This window comes from Rhipicephalus sanguineus, chromosome 3, assembly GCF_013339695.2.
Source record: "Rhipicephalus sanguineus isolate Rsan-2018 chromosome 3, BIME_Rsan_1.4, whole genome shotgun sequence".
In the NCBI taxonomy this organism is placed as follows: Eukaryota; Metazoa; Arthropoda; class Arachnida; order Ixodida; family Ixodidae; genus Rhipicephalus; species Rhipicephalus sanguineus.
This window is the reverse complement of record NC_051178.1, coordinates 9513365-9529763: the sequence shown is the minus strand read 5'-3', so window position 1 is coordinate 9529763 and position 16399 is coordinate 9513365. Positions and strand designations below refer to the sequence as shown.

The 16399-nt window shown below is 44.4% G+C and overlaps 1 long non-coding RNA gene across 1 annotated transcript; it reads left to right on the top strand.

Annotated features, from left to right (window-relative positions):
* The first annotated feature begins 1433 nt into the window (after positions 1 to 1433).
* LOC119386443 (uncharacterized) lies at positions 1434 to 10519 on the top strand. The gene is made up of 3 exons (XR_005182263.2): positions 1434 to 1584; positions 5333 to 5471; positions 10372 to 10519. It is a non-coding gene; the product is annotated as an uncharacterized LOC119386443 (long non-coding RNA).
* Positions 10520 to 16399: the final 5880 nt, after the last annotated feature.

Genomic DNA, 16399 nt, shown 5'->3' with positions numbered 1-16399 from the left:
AGAAATATTTAAGGTGCAATCGTGTGTCCGCAGCGCATGTACGCCACGCGATGAGTGCAAGCGTGGCATGTTCGCGCTGCATCGTTTCCTTCGTCGCCTGAATTGCGGCAGCAGTGGGTGGCTTCACTAAATAGTAAGAACTTGCGCGTGTCGCCCTGGTCACGCCTCTATTCCCGGTATTTCGTTGGCGGCAAGAAAAACGACGAGAACAACGTTCCCAAGCAGCATCCTAGATAGGAAAGAAAGGTACGCAAGCCACTGATGACTCACCTAACTCGTGAGAATGTTGCGGATTCACACTTCATATCGTCCATAACACAGCGGCCGACACGGCTGCAAACTCCGCCTTGCCCGGTTACGCATGTGCAGCCTGCGCGCGCCGTACTTCAGCGGACGGCCTAGCGGAAACCCACGCGCGATCGGCTTGCGACGGTGTCACATTCCCCTTCACCAGCACGACTTTTTCCTTCACACTGTGCGCCAGCGACTGACCCACACAGTCAAACTGCACGTAGCTGCGCGACTCCAGTGCCTCGTAGTTGCACATGGCGAAGACCCCACGCATTCGCCTCAACGAGATATAAACAATGTTCGCTCGCGGTATTTCTGGCCACTCACAGGTCTCCTCGGCCTAGTCTTCGACGTCGTCGGGGTGAATGTAGGTCAACTGTATCTGTGAAGAAGGATTGTGCGGTGTTTACAGTTTACAGCTGACAAACTTACGCGCCGTGAACGAGTATGCGCGGAGGTTTGAAACTGATGGATAATCCGTAGACATTTAGTACGCCAATAAAGGAAAGCGGTAGACAGCTGCAAGAACGCTCTAGTTACGATTATTAACACTTCACGCCGTGATCGACCTGGTACTACGCTGGCTGCTACTGGTACCGACGACGAAGCACTGCCGTTCGCAGACGCGGAGCTAATTCTTGCGTCGCACGGGCAAATGCGCGCGCTGAACGGTTCAGACAGCGACGAATAAGTCAATGGCAGCGACGATACCAAACAAAACAGCTTAAAGAAACGAAAAATCAGCAAACACAGGCTTTAGCAGGGACCTCACACCAACAGATAGCGTGCCGGTTCGAGTACGCGCAGCCCAAGATGGCGATTTCGCCAATCTTGCACGTTAGACGGCGCGCATTTCAATATGGCGCTCCCTGGCGTGAGAACTTGAAAAGGTTGTATATCCCGTACAAAATCCTTTTGTGTTCGAAAGCTAGGTACCTAGGGAGAGAATCTCTAGGGATTTTCGATGGTGGCGCCGTCACATCTTGGCGGAGCTTTCTGGAACGCCGCTTCGCCGACCGGTGTCGGCTGCGTCGGCTGTTCCATGCTGTTCCACGTGTGCATGTATGTACGCGCGTTCGTCTCTTGTCTCTGTACCTTGTAACGTTGGTACCGACGACGATGACCGCGAGTCGTGCAGCTTTCAGTTTCGACAGCGTAGTCCGTGCACCGGTGTCCCGTAGCGACTTCGTCGTGACTGCCTCGGAGAACGTCTAGTACTGCCTTTGCTTGATTGACGGACGTCGAGGGCGAAACAGAGCGAAGGTGCTGCAATGCGCTGCCTTGCCACGACAAGTAAGTAGCCATCTCTGTTATTTCGAGTTTTGCTTCGCTAGTCTCTGTCGCGCGTAATAGCCACAAATGCCAGCGTACCTGTTACATAACAAATTGTGATAATATAGCCATGCTGCCGTTCTTACGTTGTGGATTCGGAGCGTGATAAACATTTCGAACTGCAGCACAAGAGGCTCATCCACGATCGCCGCGCGAGGAGAAAAAAATTTGCTGCGGAAGAACTGATCGTGCGTTTTCATGCACTACAGTCGCTACAGTTCGAAATGGTTAACTTGCACCAAGTCGTCCAGTGTTCGGCTTTGCGTAAGTGATAACCACTACTGATATTATCTCATGAACTAGTAGTAAGGGCACTCCCTTATCGTTAATCCTAGGCAAGTTCTTAGATTCGTTGTACTGCGGTAATGAATAATCCTGTTGACCGACTGGGGCGTTTGAAAACCTGGTACTTGTAAACAACAGCTAAAGAACGACTTATCATTTTATTCTAACAGTGCGCAGGGCGATGTTTCGTTAACTTCGCCATTACTTGTACTAGTTTTATGTACCGAAACATGTCTTACAGTATGAATCATGCTTGCGTGGAGTGCCCAAGCCGTTCATTCAGCCGCCTTCTTTTGCAAAGGTACGCAGAGAGTGACGCCGTACCGCATACGGTCATACGGCAAGATGCAAAAATTCGAATGTAACAGAGAGTTGGAAAAACGCCAATGTTTTACTAATACAAAAAATGGAGACATGAAAGAATTTAAACTAGACATGTCAGCCTCATCATTGTACAAAGTATTCACGAAGATAATTTCGAATAGGATAAGAGCCAAGTAAACTTGACTTTGAAGGGACCCTGAAACTGTCTGTGAAATTTTGTAAGAATTTAGGCGACATCATGATCTCATTTGCACCATGAATTAAGCCACGCACTGCATATCAAGGCAGCTGCAAGCAATTATAGTGACACCCTCCTCGACCCTGCTTTGCCTCCTCAACTTGTCAAACAGCCAACCGTCACGCGCACTCGACAGGTCAAGCTCCATTGAGCACGCGCCGTCAGGCAACAGAGACCAAGTGTGTGGAGTGGTTGAGATCTGCTCTGCAACGTGCCGCCACACTATCAGCTGTTCTATTATATTCTCTTGTATAGTGACCATCTCCAAAAGCATGCGGACAAACAAAAGGTATATGAGAACGATCACCGATCAGCCTAAACTCGGGCAAAGTGTTTGTGTCTCCAGGGGTGAAGTTACAGCCGCAGACACGTGGATCCTGCGGGCGTTGGGTGGATAACAAACAAAATACGTTGATAGGCTAGTTGGCTCATAATCTTCAAAATTGCATAACGGGAAATCGAACAGGACTTAGAAAGAACACAGATGCACAGGACCTGTTCAATTTTGCGCTATCCAATTTTGAAGATTAAGTGGATAGCGAGAGCAAGATTGCCGACTGCAGCGATGAGCTGAAGCAACTCCGCTTGCCAGATGGCTTACAAGCCTTGCACGATGTGTCAGCTTTACAAGTCACCACTTGCTAGATTTGTGGCACACAGCTCAGCTAGGGCATCAATGGTGGCAGAGAAAAAAAAAAAAAATTGCGATACACACTGTCACGCAGCTCGTGTCAACACGGAGCATGTTGTAACATAGGCAGGCGACGCTCGCTGCCAACTGAAAGTTCCGTGACTATTACTGTTATTATACTATACTGTTGCAAGTTACAGCTGTTGTAATGCTTATGTTACAGTTGTTCCAGGACCAGCAGCAGTGACACATATGTTGTACTATTATAGACTGCTGCGTCTAATCTCCATAAGCATTATTTTCATTCCGTATGTTTAGGTGGCAAACTTCGTTTAGCAACTTCACCGTTGTGTACCTAGCAGAGATATTCCAAGATAATCAGCTGACAGTCACACAACGAATATGAAGCTGTGCACTGTCATAATCACCTTACACACATACCACAGTGACTTGGAAACTTTTCCGAATCCTTTTTTTTTAGATACAAACAGTTTATTACCAGCATGAGAAGAAGTACAGTGCTGAAATAGTGACTCCATTCCGTTCAGATGGTTGAGTTTCTTGAGCAGGTGACTTGACGAGGGAGCTTCTGCCGAATTTTGTTTACTAAAGTACAGCTGCCGGCAGGGCACCCATTTCACAGTCCCCCTCGGGAACAAAAAAAACCTCACCACTATTTGAATGTTTGTTTATATCTTGCAATGTTTAAAATACCACTGGCGTAAGCATCCAGAAGCACCTAGAAAGCAGCCCAAGAATAAAGCAAGAGAGGTGAATGACGATAGCCCTCATTGTGCGCCCTGCAAACTTGTCCGTCATTGACGTCGACTATACTTGTAGAATAGGTGAATTATCAGTGAGCCTGAGTAGCCACTAAATGCATCATACTGATAATGAGGTCACAAGTTGTCGCCAATTCGGGCACTTGCGCTTCCTTTAAAACCATATTAAAATGTGTTTAAGACTACGTTCACCAGCAATACATGGTTTGAGTTACCTATGTATGCGGGAGAATGGAACACAGAAGATTTTGGCTTTGAAGTTGCGTTGTCAGGGGGCCTTCAAAGGGACCGACAACTGGGCAGAACGTGCTATTAGATCCTGGTAGACATGAAGAGACCGTGAAATATAGTGACAGATTCCAGCATCCTTTTCGCGTTGCGAGTAGGATTTATATTTTTAAATAGTGCTTAAAAGTAACAAAAATCGCTATGTTGCGCAGCCTAGCGGAAGAGCCTTGAAGCTGGATTATGAAGTCGGTCATTTTTCTGCACGTATACGTAGTCTGGTGCTGTCATGCACGCCATAATTGGTCCTCAGAGTTAGAGTATGCATATTATTATCTATCCCCGCTCAGTTCTGTGCTGCCTACGAGGTAAAAGGAGTTGCATGGTGAGAAGCGGCGCTGCCTTCGCAGCCGCCAGTGGCCCATGTCCAGCCGTGGCGCATGCGCATGGAGTGCACGCATGCGCAGTAAAGCGTCGCGCTCGAACACAAACCGCTCTCGCATTCACTGTTTGCAGCATGTGTTGTCAAGTGTGTTTAAGAGTTCATATTCGCCGCAGATAGAAAAATTCTGATTAAAAATGTTTCACGGCGTTTTCCACGTTACCATTCCATGGCTAGACAATCTGACCAGTTAGCTTTCGGTTGCTCTAAAGAAGATAGGTGCCCTAAAAATTGGTTGTCAGTCCCTTTAAGTGGCACAATCAATCAGTGCACAGGCCTTGTTGAGAAAACAAATGTATTTGCTCGTTTAAGCATTCTGCACATCACAAAAGTGGCTGGCTGTAAACATCTGCAGCCCCACCGCTGTGGGGCATCCGTTGTTCTCCAGTGAAACCCTATTACACTACTACGTATGGTCGCTGTCGCTGAACAGCCATGTGCATAAAAATTAATGTTAAAGATTTGCTAAAAACTGCACATAACGAGCTGCTGCCCAACATCAACATGCACTATGTGCCCAAGCATGCTGCTGTTGTCAAATTTAACACAAAACATGGTTTTAATTCATGACCTTGAGAAATAGTTGGAATGCCTGTTCTGATTATGGACTGAAATGTTGCTAATCTTGTAAGTTAATTGTTCTTGGACACCTTGCACACTTGGTTCAGTGAATATGCTTGGTCAATATGAAAGTTTTGGAGTCTGAACATGCAGTCTGAATAATGTCTTTATTAGAGACACCAGAGCAAATTTTCACATTGTACTTTTTATTGGCATTTCAGGAGCAACACACTAGGATGACTAAAGGACGTAACACTTCTGGACGGGAATTACATGTTCAAGAATTGTTTTGAAATGTACAAGGAAGATATTGGCATTCTCCTTGCGCCATCAGCTGTTCAACATCTGCGAGCTGCAAAGGTGAACACACTTTCATGTAAACAGGGCCACGTGCATGCACTGGTACAAGGTTGTTCAGTTGTGCTAGATAGAACAAAACACAATCCTAGTCTTCATGCACCAACCACAGAAATGAGGGCTGAACATCAGCTCCACAAGTGAAAGCAGGTTTCTAGCAGCCTCATATCAACAGTCACTCTGTTTAACTCAATCATAATTGCTCATTCCTCTGCTGTATTTGTGCGTGCATTTACCTGCTAGGCAATCATCGTCTAAACAAACCGTAATACTTTGGTGACTTGGCACTATCAAAAAAGAATTAGGAGAGGAACAAGTGAGGGCAGCACTCTCCTAGCTTGTCCCCCTGCTATTTCCTTTTTTTTCAACAGTGAAGTTCTTTAAAAGGGGCCCTGAAACACTTTTTCAGCATGGTTAGAAAACACTGCCGATCGGTAGTCGAGGCTCCTGAGAGCATGCAAGCCAAACATTATAGCGCAGCACAAGGCCTGGAATTTACCATTAATTCTGAAAGTCAGCTAGAAATCGTTCCCTCTTCTTTCTACAAATTATGCCATATACCCAAATTCACGGGCTGTCAGCTGACTTGAGCATCGTCAGCTGCATAGTTAACGGGGCTGCCACGTGCCTGCGCATGCACTCACGATGCGTTCGAAAGGAAAAAGAAAAAGTGCACCAAGTCATGACGTGTAGATGATGTAACTTCTTTCCCCTGTGCCATCCTTCCCCTGCTTAGCTTCCAGTGCGCTTGCTGGGATGAGAGAGAAAGCAATTACAGCGTGCGACAAATCTCTAATTCCGCTCGTACGCACGGATTTAAAAAAATTTTGGGGCGGTTGATTCGTGAGGCAATAAACTCCTTTAAAGAAGCCATTCTATGGTTACTTGCGAAAGAAGTTCCACCGTGAGGTGTTAGCAAAAACTCTACAGGTATGTGCCACAAAAAGTGGATATGTGCCAAGCAGCTCCTAGCATAGCATAGCTTTGCATAGTATAGTATAATATGAGGTGGGAAAGGAAGTGAGGGTAAGGAGTGATGTTAGGAGGAGCGGAGAGTGTAAAGCATAGCATAACAGTCTTGTATAGTATTGGAGGCGAGGAGTTATGGAGTCATCCTCTTATCGGATGCACTGCACTTGCGTTCTAGGTAGGATAATGCCGGTGCACTCCTCATAGGTTTCGCTATCGGCGCTCTATGAAAAACATCACGTGGAAGCCCTAACGGACATTTCTGTGGATACTTTCAAACGAAAGAAGTTTTTACAATCAAAATAATAGTTTTGGATGAGAAGAAAGCACAGAGTTGCTTACAGGCGCTATCTGTTTACATAAATTGTACAGTGAGTGCACCTTACGAGCGGTCGCCGGCATGGGGCATCCCCAAACAATCTTCTTGCATGAAATGTGGGCAATCCATAATGGTGAATTTAGGTGCGAGGAAACCAGCGAAACTCAAAAACAAGGACGATAGAAGAAGGCACATTCAAGCACACACTGTTTCCAGCGATGGTGTGCGCTTGAATGCGCCTTCTTCTATCGTCCTTGTTTTTTAGTTTCGCTGGTTTCCTCGCACCTAAACATAAATTAACCGGCCCAGATTTTCACGCTTCTGAATGGTGAATTCCATTGGCGGATTCGGAGTGGCCGACAAACTCTGTGCCGGAGCACTCCACTCCGGCGGAGAGCAACCGAAGGAAATCTGTCAATGGAACACGAGGGCCCCGCCAGAGCAAATGGTAGGGGGCGCTAGTGCACATTTGCTTCACAAGCGCCCAGCATTTCTTGCGTTTTGCGCCGTTTTCACCTTCACGGGCGCGAGCGGAGAGAATGGGTGCGGTCGGACAGCGCATTGCATCGTGCATGTGGTACGCCACGCTCTGCGCGCACGTGCTGGGAGCTTGTGACTTCCGGTCGAATCCGCCGCTTTTCGCGGAGTAGGGGGAACTGCTCCAGATCTGCCAATGAAACATACAGGGAGCACTCTCAATCCGCCTGTGGAACAGACTTGCTTTGAATGGAGCAGGAAAACTGCTACCGGAAGTGCTCCGAATCTGCCAATGGAATTCACCAAAAGAAATATACTCTTACAGTGGTCCGTCTGTATAAATAAATGGATCATACGAGAATGAAGCCTCAATTAAGCAATGACGCGGCCGTAGTATAAATAAGTATCTATAATTGTCAGTGTTGTAGGCATTACTGAGAAAAAGTAACTAAATACGTTACCCGTTACGCTAACAAAAGGAATGCGTTACCGCCCTACGTTACCTCTTAAAAAAGTTAACGTGTTACCATTACATTTACCGAAAAAAAGTAACGGACGTTACTTTTGCCGTTACTTCATGGTCAGAAATATTAATCACTGCATTATTGCTGCAGGAATCCCAAGTAACAATTTTATAAAGCTGATGTTTATATATTTACATAAAACTTCTAGCCCAAATGACAATTTTACGTGAAGTACAGATTTAATGAGAATAAGTTGGACAAATGTATCGTACCTTGGCAAGGGTATAGTTACCTAAAGTCGCCTGGACAGTTAGATGTGATGGCTTCTAACTTGCAGTGAAACATGGTAAAGCCATTTTAAATATGAAGCATTTCTTAGCGAACCAAAGGCACTTTGAACGTTTCTATGTATACTTATCTACCTATCTATCTATCTAGCCGCCTACATCTGGTGTTCTGACTTAGTGTAGGCCAAAACTGGCATTGGAGGGTAAGAGAATTTGATGAACATGTTAGTTTAGTCATGACATGAATAATGTGAAAATCCTTTCGCGTACGTCGTCAAACTCTTTCCTCCACATACGTGTGGTACTCGCCCGTATACCACAGGCTGCAGTATGCGGGTATGTGCCACGGGTGACTGACAGTATAAATCAACCCAGAAACTGGCGAGAACAGACATTGGTAATTTAAATGCGAGTGCGTTAATTAAAACCGATTTCAGCAGCATTGACCTGACGAATTCAAACATTAAAAATCAGGACCCCAGCAGAAAATCGAACCCAGGCATTCAGCGTGGCAGTCAGGTATTCTACCGCAGAGCTACGCCAGGTCTTGAAACTGATTTCGGAAAAAAAAACCCAACGCAGGTGTAATGTCGGTGCAACGTCAGTTGTGGTTGCAGTGCTGGCTATCTAATTTTATAACAAGGCAATAAGCAATACTTATATACTCCTATGATTCAGGCGTCATGTCGGGATTTTAATGGTGGTTCCAGTGTTAGCTCTGCTTTTCAAGCAGTCTAATAAGCTTTACATTTGTATTCCTTGGCTCAAAGCCAAAACATGCAGCACGGACAGCTACTCGCTGACTGCTTTGCATGGAACCGATTCCCACAAGGCGTGGGATCTGCCGAACTTTTTTCGCAGTGTGACTGCACAAAGAAGATTTTATCATCAACACTCTTCGTAAAGAAGTCATCACAACCTGTATAATTGCCGCGAAAATTGCAAGCGTTTATGTGAAAGTGTTCAAGATCAGCCTCATTCGTGGAAAAATTTAATAACTACAGAAACGTGTACCCACAGTTGCCGATCGAAAGAAGCACATTCCTTTTTGAAAACAAAGTTACCGCACAGATTACTGTAAGGAGAAGTTTCCACAACTTCTTGTGGAATTTAAGCAACAGCTGCATTTCAAAGCTGTCATCGTAAAGATTGCCTCTCTTAGTGAATACGTCCACACCTATACGTTAAATAGGTGCTCAACAGACGAATTGGCCGGCAGCAGTTACAGTTCCGAAATAGTAACGAGTACGTTACGAAGTTACTAAGCTCACGTTTTCATATTGCTGTGCTTTCAAGTGTTGTCAAGTGCTCAGGTGAAGCGGGAGAACTCCTCATTTAGTCAAAATTACAGCGCAGGTGCTATTCAGAAATACTGTTTTCAGCACATGTTGGTGCTCCCTAAGCAGACAACGCTACTGCTGATCATGTCTATCTGGCACGCTGACAGTGGCGCCAGCTTTACCAGTGGTGGGCCTCATGCCCAATAGTATGGAAAAGGGAAGGGAAACAGAAGTGAGTGTGAGGAGGAGGGGAGATGGTGAAGCATAGCATATTCTTTAATAGTACACTATTGCAAGGAGTGGAGAGGGTGAGGAGGAGGGGAACGCCACCAGCTTTGTTTCCTCAGTCTTCGTGCCAATAGTACGTAGCTGCCCCCAGTTTTTTTTTCCTCTTCACTAACTGCCGCATTCAAGGACCAACTTTATACTTAACTTTTGACTTGAGTGTGTAACCGGCCCTTAAAGGGGTACTGACGCCTTTTTTTGAAGGCGAGTTTACTACGCCATACAAATCTCCTGTATGCAGAGACGCCTCTGAGCAAGTGTGAAGCTCAGGAAAGGCTGATCAGATATTTTATTTTTATATTAAAGTAACTTTTTCCATGGCACACCTACCGACACCGACACTAGCTTGATGTCAGGCTATAGTACTAATTGTGATGACATCAGGTACCAGAAATTCGAAGATGGCCACTTGTGCGTCAGCAAAACGTTCAAAATGGCCGCTTGTGCGTCATCAACGGAGCCCCGGTGCTGAGCAGCCGTGGAAACGTCACTATATATTGTGCAAGCACGTGACGAGAAGCTCGTACCATGTTGTGACGTCGGGGTACAGTAGGAACTGAAACTAGCTTTTAAAAGCATATTGTAATGACTTTTTCAGGGTGCACTTGCGCTTAGCACTTCCGTTTGTAGGCTCTTGAGGGCTTGGCCTCGCATTTGACGCAAAAAAACAACTGAAATTTTTCGTGTCAGTACCCCTTTAACACCTTTTAAGAACGAGCCTTGCACTTAAGTGCAGCTTTTGTTGGCACTCACTTCAGCACAGTAATTGTAAGGCGGCACTGTCCTTTTAGATAATTATCGCTCTAACTTTTTTTTTTACAGGCTCTCCTGTATGACAAGGAAGCAGTAGACGCGGCATTCGCAATGCTCATTTTATGTGCTTCCAAGGGATGCGGCCAAAGGACGACCTGCAGATGTGCGAGTCACGTTTATGGGAGCTGCAAAAAAGAATTAAAGTGTATCCCCAGTGTTTGTTATATACTCTTATTATACTCTAACAGTATATTTCTGAACAAACCATCTGAAACATGGCGGATCGGTGGCACTGCAGAAAGCCAATGAATGCTTGTCAAAGCATGGAAATACACAAAGCAGCATACAAACTTGCCACTCGTGTAGCCGTTGCATCTTTCCCTTGCCCCAATGAAGCACGCAGCGCAGTGAAGTGGACTTACGAGCTGCCGTCCAAGGACACTGCACATGCTCAACGTAAATTTTTCTTGCTTAAAACAAAAATCACTATAATTAAACTTTCAGAATCGAATTTCCTTTGTACACCCTTCCAAACAAGTGGAATTTTAATTTGACTGCATCACCAAACTGCATGTGCCTGAACACAAGTCATGCATTTCTTTAACTCACTCTCAAATCCAAATAGCGTTACAGAGGAGAGTTGTTAATACATGTACATTATACAACGTTATGCAAAGCAGCTTGAAAAGATTAATGGTCTGGGTTCTTGGCGACAGAGGCGAGGAGGTGGTTCTATTCAGATGCTGTCTTTGGCAGAATTGAATCGAAAAAAAAAAAAAAAGGTTCGTCTAGCAATTTGGCACTTGGATTTTGATGTGGTCTCTTCGTATTTCTGTGTATATGGGTGGTGCGACACCCCATTTACACATTTTTCTATGTTTGCACCCCTCATTCTTCAAAACTTCTCGGTCATCGACCTCCATACTTTTTTGACACACTTACTGGCAACTATCTTGGCATGTGGTGTTATTGTATTGTGTTGATATACATTGTAGAATTTTTTAAAAATTCTCAGAATGGATGCAGAATGGCCTTTTTGCTTCACCACAAAGCATATCGCGAGATAGAATAGCGGACGCAATGGGAGCAAATAAGAAATCACCATTCCTTTTCTAGCAACCACTATGGCAACGTTCAAATCCCTCCCAAGGACACAGAAAAAAATTTTCTTGCAATGACAGTTTCATGAAAGAGGTCGAATATTGCACTAAAAAGCTTGCCCACGATTTTTAGAACAGAATCTTGAGACGTACGAGTGCAATGTCGCGGACGTTTGGCATAGAAGGACCCCATCAAAGAGACGCGCCACGGTGGTGTGGTTATGGTGCTCGACTGCTGATCCGAAGGGCGCGGAAACGAATCCCGGCCACGGCGGCCGCATTTAAATTACAAAGGATGAGCGATAGACGTTAATGATACCCTGAGACGATTGAAGATTCTGTACAAATGCTGTGTGGCCAGGTTCATGTGACTACAGGTTGTCTAAATCGTCTTGCTATACTTTAAATATTGCAATCTATGCACACTGCTCTGAAGCTCATATTTCTGCCCACCTTTTTTTGGAGAGCAATTTCATTCGTACAATCTCATTTCTTTCCATGTGGTGTCTATTTGTGACCATGCGGAAGAACAAATGCGATATCGTTTTAAAAATCCGGACAGAAAGTTCTAGTTCGTTGGAATCGATCGAGAACTGAGGACATGTTTCGAACGAGAACAGAAAACACGATGCGTCGTCTATTCTCTAAAGTCCGTGTATGCGCAGCTCACGCTCTTACACATTAAAGACGCAGGCCTTGGTCGCTATAGTTAACGCAATATTAAAGCAAACAAGCGTCATTCCCAAATGCAAGGACAGAGGTAGCCGTAGAAGCACTACATAATCGCCTTACCACGCGGGCCGCGCAATAGTGACGGTGCAGTGGTGTTTTGCTTACCTTCTGACGACCAGTAGGCAAAGTGTCGCATATCAGATATTGATGCTTGATGTTCCGGATGGTGCTACATATGACCCATCACGTATATATCCATATAGATTTCACAATGTCACGAAGAACAGCGCAGAAGTTTGGAAGTTGAAAGCACGCGTTGGAGCCAGAAAAGTAAACAGGAAGTCGCCATGACGCTTGCAGTAGGAAGCAGGTGGCGCTTCACGCAGTCAGAAACCGAAACCGAAATTGCGATTTTTAAGCGCCTTCAATCGATCCATCATTTGTGGGCGCCAATCATAAATGCATAAAATAGAGAACTTTTTCTCCATGGGAAACATTTATTACTGTGTAACATACTTCTGTGCTATTTGGCTGAGCTCAAGGTGTGGAACAAAGATCTTAGTCTCGCGCTTTTCCACTCTCGCTGAGGCTTCGTAACATTTTGATCTGCAGAAACCAGCCGTAGATAAAAAAAAATAATAAAATCGATTAGTGACATCGTGCTGACTGACCGGTAGTAGGGTTCGGCGCGAAGTTCAAAAATTCGATTTTGTACATTATTTTTGTGTGTGATTGCAAAAAAAATTGATTGCCAGAACAAAGATTAAAGGTCCCACTCATTAAGAAAATCGATTTTGCCACTTGTGAAAGATTATGACAATTAAAACATTACAAGCTACTACACTTCAGAAATAGCCCTAGCTTTCTGTCCCAAGTTTCTAAATCACAAAGATTGGCTCTCAATGTATTATGGAGAAAAACACAATTGAAGAAAAAAGGATGAGCCGCTGTCCCCACGGTGAAGCCCTCCATCGACATCTTCCTTTATTAGAACACACTGAATAGATCCTAATGATGACTGTGTTACTCCTAGTCTTCTACACACTTGTCAACACAAGATGTTGCTGTTGAGTGAGCACTTACTTGGTACATTAAATGACATTTGAAGTCGGGCTCATGGCGGAATCCAGTCTGGCTAGGAGGGTACATTTGAAATAAAAAAGAGACACAGACAGGTCCAAACAAAATGTTTATGACGTTTCGTCTTCCAAATAAAACGAACCACTTCTGATGATGTATTCATCGTGAACAAGGCTTCCATACTGGAAGTCGAAACGTCATAAACGTTCTGTTTAGAATGGTCGGCGCCCCCTTTTTGTTTCGTAGTTAAATAAAATTTTAAGTTAATAATTGCAGTGTGTGAAAAGTGAAATTATTTCATTTGAGACAGTCAAGATTTCAGTTTAAAGACTGCTTTATTTTTGTGCAATAAACATAGCTCATACAATTTCACTAAAAGAGTTTGAAAGAGCAACACTCAGCCTGAAGGAGTCTTACACAAGAGGAAGGAATGGAATGCACACACACACTCGGTGTCTGTGCTTGTACAATTCCTTCTTCCGTATGTAGATTTTGAACTATGTACTAACAGTCCCAGCATCAGTCTCTTCAATTAAGTAATCGTTCTGTTTACCGAAAAACATAATGATGGGAAAACACACACTCCCACATAGAAGAATATTATTCGAAAGCTGAAGAACAAAAGAAAGCATGGCAAGATCGCTACTGCTATGGTTATACAGTGACAAAATAATGTTACTGAAATCATTTCCATCAAAGAAAGACTAGTGCATTCAACATAAGCTTGGTAACGTTTTTATGAAAAAAAGTTTTTCTGCAAGTATGATGACTGCTTACCGGTCTCCTAAAGTAGACTACACAGTACTACTTTAAATCATTTACAGCTTTTAAAAACACGTAGGGTGGACCCGTATGGCTCTTGTCCCCTCTGCATACTTTTAGTTCCGTTTAAAGGGCCCCTGACACCAAAATCAAGACCTCGAGATGTTTGTGTTGTGTGATTGTCCTGCACACGTGGGCACTTCTGGCTGATTATTAGTGGCAAATGTTACCTTTAAGATATTTTAATTTGGTTTTAAAGTAAGCGTGAGTGCTCATTTGAGTTGGCAGCACCTCGCAACACCTCCACTAATATAACATAGATGAAGGCCCCGTGTGGCGTTCCACAAGAAAAGCCAGTATTGTTGACGTCACAAAAGATGGACAGGACATACACAATACCACAACTGGCACCTGACGAGGGCTATTGCTTCTCGTCCCTCTCGCTCAGTTGTCAAGCTGCTCTCAGGGTGGTTTTGGCTGCTTAAGCCAGGAATGCTTTTCATATTCCTGAGGGGACACGCACTTAACCGGCTTAACTCATACCAAAGCACCCACATCGTTTCATTTTTTATCGCGCGCGGGGCCCCCGATTTGAAAACTGCGCTGTCAATGTCACCAAACCTTTAGCGCACAATGTCTTAGGTGCTTCCCCGCTGTGGGGAAGTAGTTTCTTACAATCTCAGGCGGGTGTTTCAAAATGAAGCTAAAAGTGGCCAGAATTAGAGACACTAGCATTAATTATGCGATATGTCAGAGCATTTATGACTCACTCAATTTCGGCATTGCCAGACACAAGGCTACAAATTACAGTAAAAAAAGTCACAAGGGGTCCTTTAACTTTTCGCATCCTTTTATGGTGTGCACCGGTGCATTTCTCTTCCACACGCAGGCAGTGAGCATACATACTTTAATCACTGAAGCATAAATCATAGAAAAGTAATACATAATAGAAAGAGAAGAGAGCTGGACTGCTGGGAGAGAAGCATGAAGTCTACCTCCAAGCAACAACAAAGATTGATCTATGTGTGTATGGCAGCTCACATGAGATGACAAAAAGTACATGGTTTAAAAACTTTACCTTGAACTTTACGCCTAGTTTTTTGGCGGAGCCAGTGTTGCAAGAGCTATGCTCATTAAGATGAGGAAGAGCAGCCTATGGCCAAGTGATGTCGAGCCACTTCTTGCGTGTTTTGAAATAGCTAAAAGCACCAGCAAAGCGTACTTAAAACGCAGCTCGTCAGCCCCTACTTTCTCCTTGGGGTCGGGTCCCTCTCCACAGGGGTTACGACTGCACTTGCAGCACGGGAACCTGCACAAATAAAGGTTGTATTTTGCACACTATAGTACAGCTGAAAACCTTATTGCATTCATTCTCATAAATGTGAATTACAAAAACTGTTCACTAGTTTAAAGGGATACTAAAGAGAAACAATGAATCTGTTTAGATCGATAAATTGTGCTCTGAGAACTCTAATGTCGTTAATTTCGCCATCATAGGTTTATTAATAGAGGAGAAAACCAACTTCAAAGTTTCATTGTTAAATTTCATGCCAAAATCTCCCCACGTGACGTCACGGATTTCAAAGTGTATTTATCGTATTTTGGCGCCATTGACTCAACAAAATTAGCCCAAACTTGGTATGTTAAGTTTATGGCACCCTCAGAGGCACCCTACAAAAAGTGGCAAGATACATACACGATGGGTGGCCTCAGAAACTTTCAGACATCGACAACAATGTCAAGCCATTCTACCACATCAGAAGCGAACTGCACACAACAGAGGGCTTCGTTTGCTATGGCCAGCGGCTAGTCATACTAACAGCTTGTCAATCAACTGTACTTCAAACGTTGCACCAAGCACATCGCGGAATTACTGCTTGCAAGAACTCGGCAAACCAGAGTGTGTACTGGCCATCTCTAAGCAAGGAAATTGAATCCTTGGTAAACAGGTGCGAAATATGTCAGTCGCATCGGAATGCTAACCCGCGGCAGCCACTGTTGGACAGATCTCTGCCTGAACGCCCTTGGATGCAGCTTGGCATGGATTTTTTTCATCTTAAAGGCAAAACATACCTTCTAATAGTTGACTACTTCTCCAAGTATATAGAGGTTTGGCAGATGACGAGTACCACAGCCTGTTCACTAATACAGGTACTCAAGGATACATTCGCCAGGTTCGGCATACCAAATGTTGTAATATCGGACCAAGGGCCACCGTTCGACAGCGCTGATCTCAGAAATTTCTTTTATGACTGGGACATCAAACATGTCCATTCATCTCCTTGAACATGATTAACTTAGCGCAACGACGACGAGGACACAAGAGAAGAGGAGACAAACCACAGCGCTGTGTCCTCGTCATCGTTGCGCTAAGTTAATCATGTTCAAGTATTATCACCAACTGGCCCAGCTATCAGTTCTTCTACATTCATCTCCACTGCACCCCCGCAGCAATGGTCAAGCAGAAAGGACCATCCAAACAG